This window comes from Arachis ipaensis, chromosome B6, assembly GCF_059453495.1.
Source record: "Arachis ipaensis isolate K30076 ecotype BB chromosome B6, ASM5945349v1, whole genome shotgun sequence".
NCBI classification, from domain to species: Eukaryota; Viridiplantae; Streptophyta; class Magnoliopsida; order Fabales; family Fabaceae; genus Arachis; species Arachis ipaensis.
In genome coordinates, this window is record NC_142441.1 from 81,422,380 (window position 1) to 81,433,865 (window position 11,486).

At 38.9% G+C, this 11,486-nt stretch overlaps 1 non-coding gene across 1 annotated transcript; it reads right to left on the reverse strand.

Moving 5' to 3' along the window:
• Positions 1–2,149: 2,149 nt before the first annotated feature.
• On the reverse strand, positions 2,150–2,258 carry LOC148561512 (small nucleolar RNA R71). Its single transcript, XR_015887063.1, has one exon. It is a non-coding gene; the product is annotated as a small nucleolar RNA R71 (small nucleolar RNA).
• Between the last annotated feature and the right edge of the window lie 9,228 nt (positions 2,259–11,486).

Consider the following 11,486-nt stretch of genomic DNA (forward strand, 5'->3'; position numbering starts at 1 on the left):
AAATTCATAAATACAAATTATGAATAGCCAGTTCTTCTATCCGCCTGATAAGACCTGCAAGATAACCATATCTTGTTTCAAGCCACAATCCTCATGGGATCGACCCTGACTCGCTCAGGCATTACTTGGATAACCTAGTGCACTTGCTGGTACAGCTGTACGAAAGTGTGGGGATTCGTGCTCCAAGTTTTTGGCGCTGTTTCCGGGGATCGTTCGAGTTTGGACAACTGAGAGATTATCTTGTTTCCTAGATCAGGTAATCTTTATTTTTGTTTGAGTCTTTTATTTTTATTTTCTTCTTCTCTATTTTCGAATAAAAATAAAAAATATTTTTCAAAAATTTTTATTTTCTTTGTTTAATCTTTGTTCTCAGTTTGAGTCATTTGTTTTTGTTCTTGTTGTGTTTTTCGATTTTTATGAGTCTTTCTTTCAAAAAAATTTTCAAAAATAGTTTCTTTGGTTAAGGCTTGTGTCAAATCTTTAATTTTGGTGTTTTCTTTTGGTTTTCTTTTAGATTTTCGAAAATTTTATGTTTGGTTTTAAAAAGTTTTAAGTTTGGTGTTCTTTTACATCTTCTTGTGTTCTTTGAGTTTTTGAGTCTTGTTCTTTGTGTTCTTCTTAATCTTCAAAGTGTTCTTGTGCTTTCTTTTTGTTTTGATCTTAAAATTTTTAAGTTTGGTGTCCCTTTGTGTTTTTTCTTCAAATTTTCGAAAACTAGGGGTGATAGATCTAAAAATTCTAAGTTTTGTGTCTTTTACTTGTTTTTCTCTCTCCTCATTAAATTCAAAAATAAAAAAATATCTTTTCCATTTTAAAAATTAACTTAATTTTTGAAATTTTCATTAAAAATTCAGATTTCAATTTTAAATTTTTATCTTATCTTATCTTAGTTTTAAAAATCAAAATTCAAATATTTTCAAAATCAAATCCTTTCAAAAAATCTTATCTTTTTCAAAATCTTATCTTATCTTTTTCAAATTTAAAATTTAAGAATTCAAACTTCAATTTTCAAAATTTAAAATTTCAAGATTTTAAATTTCAAACTTTAAAATTAAATATTTTTCAAATCTTTTTAGTTTCTCATCTTATCTTTTTTAATTTCAAATTTTTAAATTCAAATCTTATCTTTCTTCTTTTTCAAATATTTTTTGTTTCTTATCTTATCTTTTCTAGTTTCAAATTTTAAATTCGAATCTTTTCTTAACTTATATCTTATCTTATTTTCAAATCTTTCTTAATGAATTACTTATATCTCTTTCTTCTTTTTCGAAACTTCCTAACTAACTCTTCTCTCTTTTAATTTTTGAAAACTTTTTTCTTCTTCTCTCTCTTCTATTTTCAAAAATTCACTAACTAATTTCAATTCTTTTTAATTTATTAACCTTAATTTTCGAAAATTAATAAACAAATAAAATAAAAACAAAAATATTTTAATTCTTATTTATCTTCTCTATTTCTAATTCTTCTCATCTCTATTTATATTATTCGAACTCTTCTTTTCTCTCATCTTCCATCTTCACTTTTCTATCTTCCTCTTCTTTCTTCACATCTCACTAGGAGTTCTCTGCCCTTTGGCATAAAAGCTTCCTTTCTTTCTTTTCTTCTTTTCTTGTTTATGACCAGGAATAGGAATAAAGAACCTCACTTTAATTCTAATCCTAAACCTGAGAAAACTCTAAGGAAGCGTTTGCAACAAGCTAAAGCACAACACTCCGGAAAAAACCTCTTCGAAAAATTTGAACAAGAAATAGAAGACATGGCCGAACCTCAAGAGGAAGCAAGAAAGGTTCTTGGTGACTACACCATGCCTACCTCTGACTTATATGTCAGAAGCATCTCTGTACCTGCCATTAGAGCTAACAATTTTGAGCTTAAGCCTCAGTTAGTCTCTCTTCTGCAATAAAATTGCAAGTTCCATGGACTTCCAATGGAAGATCCACATCAGTTCTTAGCTGAATTCTTGCTAATCTATGACACAGTCAAGACTAATGGAGTAAGCTCTAAGGTCTATAAGCCTATGCTCTTTCCCTTTGCTGTAAGAGACAAAGCTAAAACATGGTTAGATTCTCAACCAAAGGAGAGCTTAGACTCTTTGAAAAAGCTGGTTAATGCTTTTCTAGCTAAATTCTTTCCTCCTCAAAGGATGAGCAAAATTATAATGGATATTTAAACCTTCAAACAAAGAGAAAGTGAATCCCGCTATGAAGCTTGGGAAAGATACAAGCAATTGATCAGGAGATGTCCTCCTAACATGCTTTCAGAATGGTCTATCATAGGCGTGTTCTATTATGGTCTATCTACGATATCAAAGATTTCATTAGATAGTTCTGCACGTGGATCACTCTACTTGAAGAAAATGCGTGTAAAAGCAAGAGAACTCATTGAGATGGTTGTAAACAACCAATTCATGTACACTTATGAGAGAAATTCTGTAAATCATGGAGTCTCTTAGAAGAAAGGAGTTCTAGAAGTTGATACTCTAGATGTCATATTGGCTCAAAACAAGATCTTGACCCAACAGGTCAATATGATCTCCCAGCATCTGACTCGAATACAAACTGTAGCTGGCACTACTTAGGAAGCTTCTTCTGAAGTAGAAGCTTATGATCCTGATTAACCTACCATGGAGAAGGTGAATTACATGGGAGAACCCTATGGAAACACCTACAACCCTTCATGGAGGAAACATCCTAACCTTTCATGGAAGGATGAACAGAAGCCTCAGCAAGGCTTCAATAATAATCAAGGTGGAAGGAACCAAAATAGGTTCAACAATAGACCATCATTCCCATCTTCTCAAGGGAATATGGAAACCTCTAAGCAAAACCTTTCTAACTTAGTCACTCTGGTTTCCAACCTCTCTAAGACCACCCAAAGTTTCATGAATGAAACAAGGTTCTCCATTAGAAATCTGGATGTACAAGTTGCTCAACTGAGCAAGAGGATCCCTGAGACTCCTTCTGACACTCTTCCTAGTAATACTAAACTAAAACCAAGATAAGAGTGCAAGGCCATTACCACAGAGGTAGAGGCCGAATCTGGATAAATTGGGAAGGCATTGAACACCAGTGAATAAGGTTTCACTGGGCGTTCAACGCCCACAATGGCAACAAGCCTGGCACTGAACGCTAGTGAGGAACCCCTCACTGGGCATTCAATGCCCATCCTAGCAGCAGAGCTGGCATTAAACGCCAGCCAGGGAGTACTGGCAGAGTGTTCAACACCCAAACATACAGGAACTCTAGCGCTAAACTCCAGTGAGGAACCCCTCACTGGGCGTTCAATGCCCAACCAACCAGGGAAGCTGGCATTGAATGCCAGCAAGGATACCCCTGCTGGGCGTTTAATGCCCAAAATGACAGAGAGACTGGCATTTAACGCCAGTGAGGGTGCACAGCATGGGCGTTTAACGCCCAAGGAGCCAACAGAGCTAGCGTTGAATGCCAGTGGAAGCACACCTCCTAAGTGCTTGATTCCCACTCAAGAAACCCCTATCCAAGAACCGAAGGAAGCTAAGGTTCCCATAAAGACCATAGAGGTTCCTTTGAATGCACTTCTGCAGTGCATAAGTTCTGATGAACACTCATCCTCTGATGAAGATGAAGACACTAGGAAAGAGCAAGTTGCTTGGTACCTAGGAGCTCTTATGAAGCTGAATGCCAAGTTATTTGGTACAAAGACTCTGGAGGAAGAACCTCCACTGCTTTCCAAAGAACTCCATGCTTTGGTTCAGCAGAAGCTACCTCAATAGCTTCCAGATCCTAGACGCTTTCTGATTCCTTGCACTATAGGCACTATGAGCTTTGACAAGGCTCTGTGTGACCTAGGGTCAAGCATCAACCTCATGCCACTCTCTGTAATGGAAAAGCTGGGAATCCTTGAGGTACAAGCTGAAAACATCTCATTAGAGATTACAGACAAGACCATGAAGAAGCCATATGGCTTAGTAGAGAATGTCTTGGTAATGGTTGAAAACTACTACATCCCTGCAAACTTCATAGTCCTGGATATTGGAGAGGATGAAGATGACTCTATCATCCTTGAAAGACCTTTCCTACCCACTGCCAATGCTATCATTGATGTGGCTAAGGGAAAACTGACTCTACAACTAGAGGAGGACCACATCTTGTTCAAGATGCATCATCCCTCTCCCTCTAAAAGAGAGATAACTATGCAACACCTAGTGTTCCAACCCTCTCTTTCTCTGCAGAGCTTCACTGAGCCCCCAAACATCAATTCTAAGTTTGGTGCTGGGTAGCCATCAACAAGCTCTAAGCATAAAGGTACTAAGAAGAAAGTACCTAAAGGCTGGAGGGACAAGAAAGTCTCAACTGAAGGCCTCTCACCTGGCATGAGAGTTGTCTTCACTAAGAAACCAGTCATGGCGCATACAGTGAGTCATGTCCTGTCTTTAGAGCATGTGGAGCTCATTCATGAAAAGATAGGAAGAAAGTTCACTGTAAGGGGCAAAAATCTTACCCCATACTTACCTCTGTAAGGAGCTAACCGTCAAGCTAGTGATGATAAAGGAGTGCTTGTTGGGAGGCAACCCAACCTTAATTAATTATTTTCTTTAATTTTATTTTTCTTTTAGTTATTTTTAGGGTAATGATCACATGCATCAGTCAGAACAGAGATAGAAATGTCAAAGCAGTGAAAACAGAACACTCTGGATGGAGTGTTATTAAAATTTGAACGCTAGCCAGGGAGCTCTGGCTGGGCGTCTAACACCCCAAATGCGCAGCATTGCTGGTGTTGAACACCAGCCAGGGAGCAGCCCCTGGGCATTCAAACGCCAGTGCAAAAGGCAGGGATTCTTAAATTTCTAGCCTCTCAGGACTAGTGGGTCCCACATCATATTCACCTACCCCACTTACTTTCACACTACCCCATACACACTTCCCTAAAAATCCTAGCCCAATCACATCAATATCACTTCCCCACAACCATCATAACTCTCACCAACCCCCACCCAATTCAAAATCAACTTTTCCACCCAAAACCACACCCATGGCCGAACCTAACCCTAAGCCACTCCTATAAATACCCCCCTTCATCATCCTTCATACACACACCTCTCATACACTCATAAGCCCCACAGGCCGAGCCCTCTCTCTCCCTCTATCTTCTTCTATTTTCTTCTTCTTCTACTCAATTCTTCTCTTTATTTTTGCTTGAGGACGAGCAAAGTTTTAAGTTTGGTGTTGGAAAAGCATAGCTTTTTTCTTTCCATTACCATTCATGGCACCCAAGGTTGGGGAATCCTCTAGAAAGAGGAAAGGAAAGGCAATAGCCACCTCCTCTGAATCTTGGGAGATGGAGAGATTCATCACCAAAGCTCATCAAGACCACTTCTATGAAGTAGTGGCTGAGAAGAAAGTGATCCCTGAGGTCCCTTTCAAGCTCAAGAAGAATGAGTATCCAAAAATCCAAAGAGAGATCCGGAGAAGAGGTTGGGAAGTTCTAACTAACCCCATTCAAGATGTTGGGATTCTAATGATGCAAGAGTTCTATGCTAATGCATGGGTTACTAAAAACCATGACACTAGTGTGAACCCAAATCCAAGGAATTGGAGAACCATGGTCCGAGGGAGAATCTTATATTTCAGCTCGAAAAGTGTGAGATTGGCGTTCAACCTGCATTTAATGCAAGGTGACCTACATCTTTACACTAGGAGAGTCAACTTTGATCAGAGATTGGATCAAGTACTTTTAGACATATGTGTAGACGGAGCACAATGGAAAAGGGATTCCCAAGGCTTGACCTAAAGCCCATGGCTAGAGGATGGTTGGAATTCATCCAACATTCCATCATCCTCACTAGCAATCGGTCAGAAGTGACTGTTAACAGAGCTATCATCATCCATTGCATCATGACTGGAAGTGAGGTGGAAGTACATGAGGTGATTCCTCAAAAATTGTACAAGATAGCTGAGAAGCCTTCTACCAATTCAAGATTGGCATTCCCATACCTCATCTGTCATCTATGCAATTCAGCTGGAATTGTCATAAATGGAAACATCTCCATTGGGGAGGACAAGCCCATCACTAAAAAAAGGATGGAGCAAACTAGAGAGTATACACAAGAGCCTGTGCAGCCGCCTCAGTATGAAATCCCTGAGATACCTCAAGGGATGTATTTTCCTCCTCAAAGCTATTGAGATCAATGGCAGACTTCTCTTGGAGAACTAAGCACTAACATTGAAGCAATTGAGGATGGAGCATCAAGAGCATTCCACCACCCTCAATGAAATCAGAGAAGATCAAAGAGCCATTAGGGAAGATCAAAGGGCTATGAGGGAAGAACAACAAAAGCAAAGGAGTGACATTGAAGAGATCAAGCATCACATAGGATCCTCAAGGAGGAGTACTAGCCGCCACCATTAAAGGTGGATTCGTTCTCTTTATCTCCCTTTCCTGTTATTTTTTTCTGTTTTCTATTATGTTTTGTTTGTTCTCTTATTCTTGTTGCATGATCATTTGCATTTATGTTTTATAGCTGTAAAATGTCCCATATATCTCTCACCTTGCTTAAAAGAAAATTTTTATTGAAAAGAATTGAGAGATACATGATTTTCAAGTTTATAATAAAAATAGTTTAATCATTTTGATGTGGTGGCATTGCTTTTGTTTTCTGAATGTATGAATAAACAGTACATATTTGAAGTTAGAATTTTAGAATGTTGGCTCTTGAAAGAATGATGATGAAAGTGAAGTATTATTAGTAATTTGAAAAATCCAAAAATTGATTCTTGAAGCAAGAAAAAGCAGCAAAAAAAAAAAAGCATGCAGAAAAAGCCAATAACCCTTTAAACCAAAAGGCAAAGGTAAAAGGATCCATGGCTTCGAGCATCAGTGGATAGGAGGGCCGAAAGGAATAAAATCATGGCCTAAGCAGCTCAACCAAGCTATCCCTAACAATGTGCTTGTGGCGTGAAGGTGTCAAGTGAAAAGCTTGAGACTGAGCAGTTAAAGTTGTGATCCAAGAAAAAAGAGTGTGCTTAATAACTCTAGACACCTCTATCTGGGGATTCTAACAAAGCTGAATCACAATCCAAAAGGGTTCACCCAGTTAAAGTGTCTGTGGCATTTATGTATCCGGTGGTAATACTTGAAAACAAAGTGCTTAAGATCATGGCCAAGTCTCTAAAATTTGTGTTCAAGAATTAAAAAGAACTAAACTAGGAGAGTTAATAATATCATCTGGATTCTAAGTTCCTAAGGATGCCAACATCTATGAGTTTCAATGGATAGTGAGATGCTAAAACTATCCAGAAGTAAAAAGCTAGTAAGTCCCGCTCATCTAATTGAAACTGAGCTTCATTGAAAACTCTGAACTTTATTGTATCTTAATTTTCTTTTTATCTTATTGTGTTTTTAGTTGCTAGGGGATAAGCAACAGTTTAAGTTTGGTGTTGTGATGAGCGGATATTTTATACGCTTTTTGGCATCATTTTCATATAGTTTTTAATATGTTTTGTTTAGTTTTTATTAAGTTTTTATATGTTTTAGTGTTAAATCCACATTTTTTTATTTCTACTTTGATTTTGTGTGTTTTTGTTCAATTTCAGGTATTTTCTGGCTAAAATTGACAAGCTGGAGCAAAAGTCTGATTTAGAGACAGAGAAAGCACCGCAGATGCTGTCCGAATCTGACCTTCTTGCACTCGAAAGAGCTTTTATGGGGCTACAGATGTCCAAATAGAGCGTTCTCAAAGGCTATGGAAAGCTGACTTCCAGATCTTTCCAGCAATGTGTAATAGTCTATACTTTTCTTCAGATTTAAAGGCCCAAAACTGGCATCAAACGCCAGCCTCCTACCCCGTTCCAAGCATCATGCGCCCAAAGAGTAGAGACCAGCGTCCAAACGCCCAGAAAGGATCCCCTAGCCAGCGTTCATTGCCCTAGAGGCCTCAACATGTGGATCTCATCAAAGCTCAGCCCAAACACTCACCAAGTCGGCCCCAGAAGTTGATTTTAGCACTAAATAGACTGTTCACCCTTACTAGTCATCTGTTTAGTATTTAAGAGTTATTTTACATTCTTCCAGGGAGAGGACATCTAAATTTTACACCATATTCGAGTTTTACATTCTATTTCCTTTCAGTATGAGTTTTTAAACCTCCTAGGTTGAGGGGAGGAGCCCTGCTGAGTTCTATGAATTAATAAAAGTATTACTGTGTCTCTTCGATCCGTGTTTGATTTAATTATAAGATGTATATTCGTTCTTCAACATGGTGAATAGGATGACTAGTGACAAGCAGCTCTATTCATCATACTAAGACATCGTGCCTGACAAACACCCGTGTCTACTTGGGTTCGTGCGAATACTTCAGTGGAAAGCATTGAACCGCTAGCTTGTTTATACATCTCTCAGATGGCTAATCCATAACTTCGTTGGGGTCTTCTCGAGACACCAGTTTAGTCGATTTACGGGGAGATTAGGGTCTCTGTGGTAGAGGCTAGAACCCAAAGATGCAGCATTCTCTGATCCGGAAGATCCGACCTTGTCTGTGGCGTTTTGAGTAGGATCATTAAGGAGAATGGACTGTATGAGCTTCACCCTCAATCAGAATAGATCCACACTAACCTTGGGGTTCAGATCTGGAGGAGTATTGACGACCTCTCAATAAAGGTGTTGATCATATACAGCCTGCCATAGAAGAAATCACTCACAAGCAAAGAAGATAGTAATACCTGAGTTAATTCAGAAAGACAAAGCAACTCTAATCCTTAACCATATTCCCATTCCTGTTCACATTCCAAATTCACAGATACAAATTACGAATAGCCAGCTCTTCTATCCGCCTGACTAAGACCTGCAAGATAACCATAGCTTGCTTCAAGCCGCAATCCTCGTGGGATCGACCCTGACTCGCTCAGGTATTACTTGGACGACCCAGTGCACTTGCTGATACAACTGTACAAAAGTGTGGTGATTCGTGCACCAAACACTCATTAGGGATACCATGTGTGCCGTTCAACGGCAGCTTTCTTCCTTGTCTGGCGTTCAATGCCAGCAAGGGACCTACTCCAGGGTGTTCTGTTTCCAGTTTTGACTGTCACTGTTTTAGTTCTAACTACCGCACATGATCACAAACCTAAAGAAATCATTATGTAAAATAAATTTAAAGAAAAACAGAAAAATAACTATTTATGGTTGGGTTACCTCCCAACAAGCGCTTCTTTAACGTCACTAGCTTGACAGTTAGCTCCTTACAGAGATGATAGTCGCTCAGAATTTCACCCCTTACAGTGAACTTCTTGCCTGTACTCTGATGGATGAGCTCCACATGCTCTAGAGATAGGATCTTGTTCACAGTATATGGAATGACTGGGTTGTCAGTGAAGACAACTCTCATGCTAGGTGAGAGGCCTTCAGTAGGGATCTTCTTGTCCCTCCTACCTTTAGATACTTTCTTCTTAGTACCAGTGTTCTCAGTGCTTGATGATGGCCACCCAACACCAAACTTAGAGTTGGTGTCTGGGGGCTCTGTATAGCTTTACACTGAGAGAGGGTTGGAACACTAAGTGTTGCACAACTATCTCTTTTCTGTCAGAGGGAGAGTTGGGGCTAGGCATCTTGAACAAGATGTGGTCCTCCCATAACTGTAGAATCAGCTCTTCCTTTGCTACATCAATGATGGCATTGGCAGTGGCTAGGAAGGGTCTTCCAAGGATGATGGATTCATCCTCTTCTTCCCCAGTGTACAAGATTATAAAATCTGCAGGGACGTAAAAGTTTTCAACCTTTACTAGAACATCCTCTACCAGACTATATGCCCTTTTCATTGACTTGTCTGTCTTCTCTAGTGAGATTCTTTCAGCTTGTACCTCAAAGATTCCTAGCCTCTCTATTACAGAGAGTGGCATAAGGTTTATGCTTGAACCTAGGTCACACAAAGCCTTTTCAAAGGTAATGGTGCCTATGGTGTAAGGAATCACAAAGTGTCTGGGATTTGGCAGCTTCTAAGGAAGTTTCTTTTGAACCAAGGCATTGAGTTCCTTGGTGAGCACTGGAGGTTCTTCCTCCAATGTCTCTATTCTAAATAACTTGGCATTTAGCTTTATCAGGACTCCTAGGTAACGAGCAACTTGCTCTTCCCTAGTTTCCTCTTCCTCATCAGAGGAGGAGTGATCTTCATAATCCATAATTTGCAACAAGGCATTCAATGGAACTTCTATGGTCTCTTCTTTGGGCGTTGAACGCCCAGTAAGGATTCCCTTACTGGCGTTCAATGCCAGTAATGGCTCCTCTTTAGGCGTTGAATGCCTAGTAAGGACTTCCTTACTGGCGTTCAATGCCAGAGCATCCCCTTCAGATTCGGCCTCAACTTCTACAGCGATGGCCTTGCACTCTTCCCTCGGGTTAACTTCAGTGTTACTTGGGAGAGTGTTAGGAGGAGTCTCAGGGATTCTCTTGCTCAGCTGACCAACTTGTACCTCCAGATTTCGGATTGAGGACTGAAGAACTGAAGATTGATGGTTTAGAAGTTATAGTAAACTCTCATTGCAAGTATAGTTACTAAACCAAGCAATCAACCTTTCTTACAAAAGTTTTGGTTATCACAAGTAACAAACCCCTTTAAAATTGATAACCGAGTATTTAAACCTCGGGTCGTCTTCTCAAGGAATTGCAGGGAAGTATGTTCTTATTATTGATTATGAGTCTTGTAAATTGGGGGTTTTGAAAGTAAGGAACCAGTATCTTAAATGATAAGAAAAATAGAATAGTAATAATAAAATAAACTCTTGGCAAGGTATTAGAATTGAAAGTCTTATCCTTATCAATTGTGATGAGAATTAGATTTTAATCCCACTTTGTTAACCTCTAACTATAAAGGTAAATCAAGTGGATTAATTAGCTTAATCCTCAGGTCCTAGTCAATTCCTAGTCAATTGTTTTATTTCAACCACTGCTTTATTTGACAGCTCAAGTATTACTAATTACTTAACCAAAGCCAAAAGGGAAGAGAATCTACTCGAATGAAAATAATTTGGATAAATCGAAAGCATTCATAGCATAAATAAAACAATCATAAACTGAAATACCTCAAATAACATTAATTAAGAGAATCATATGTAACATGGAAGAGTTCATAAATTAAATTGAAAATAAATAAAAGAAACATTGAACCTGATAAAAAGAAACAATCCTGAAAGCAAAGAAATCCTAAATCCTAATCCTAAGAGAGAGGAGAGAACCTCTCTCTCTAAAAACTACATTTAAATCCTAAAATTGTGTATTGTGAGCTTGTTATCATGAATGAATAGATTCTCTCACTTTATAGCCTCTAATCTGTGTTTTCTGGGTCGAAAACTGGGTCGAAAAGAGCCCAGAAATCGCTGGAGAAGAAAACTGCCACGCTGATTTTCGGAACTGCGATGTGTCCGCGTGGAGCGCGTGTTCGTGTCACCTAGCGCCAGGGTAACTATGGCATATTATATATCAAATCGAAGCCCCGGATGTTAGCTTTCCAACGCAAC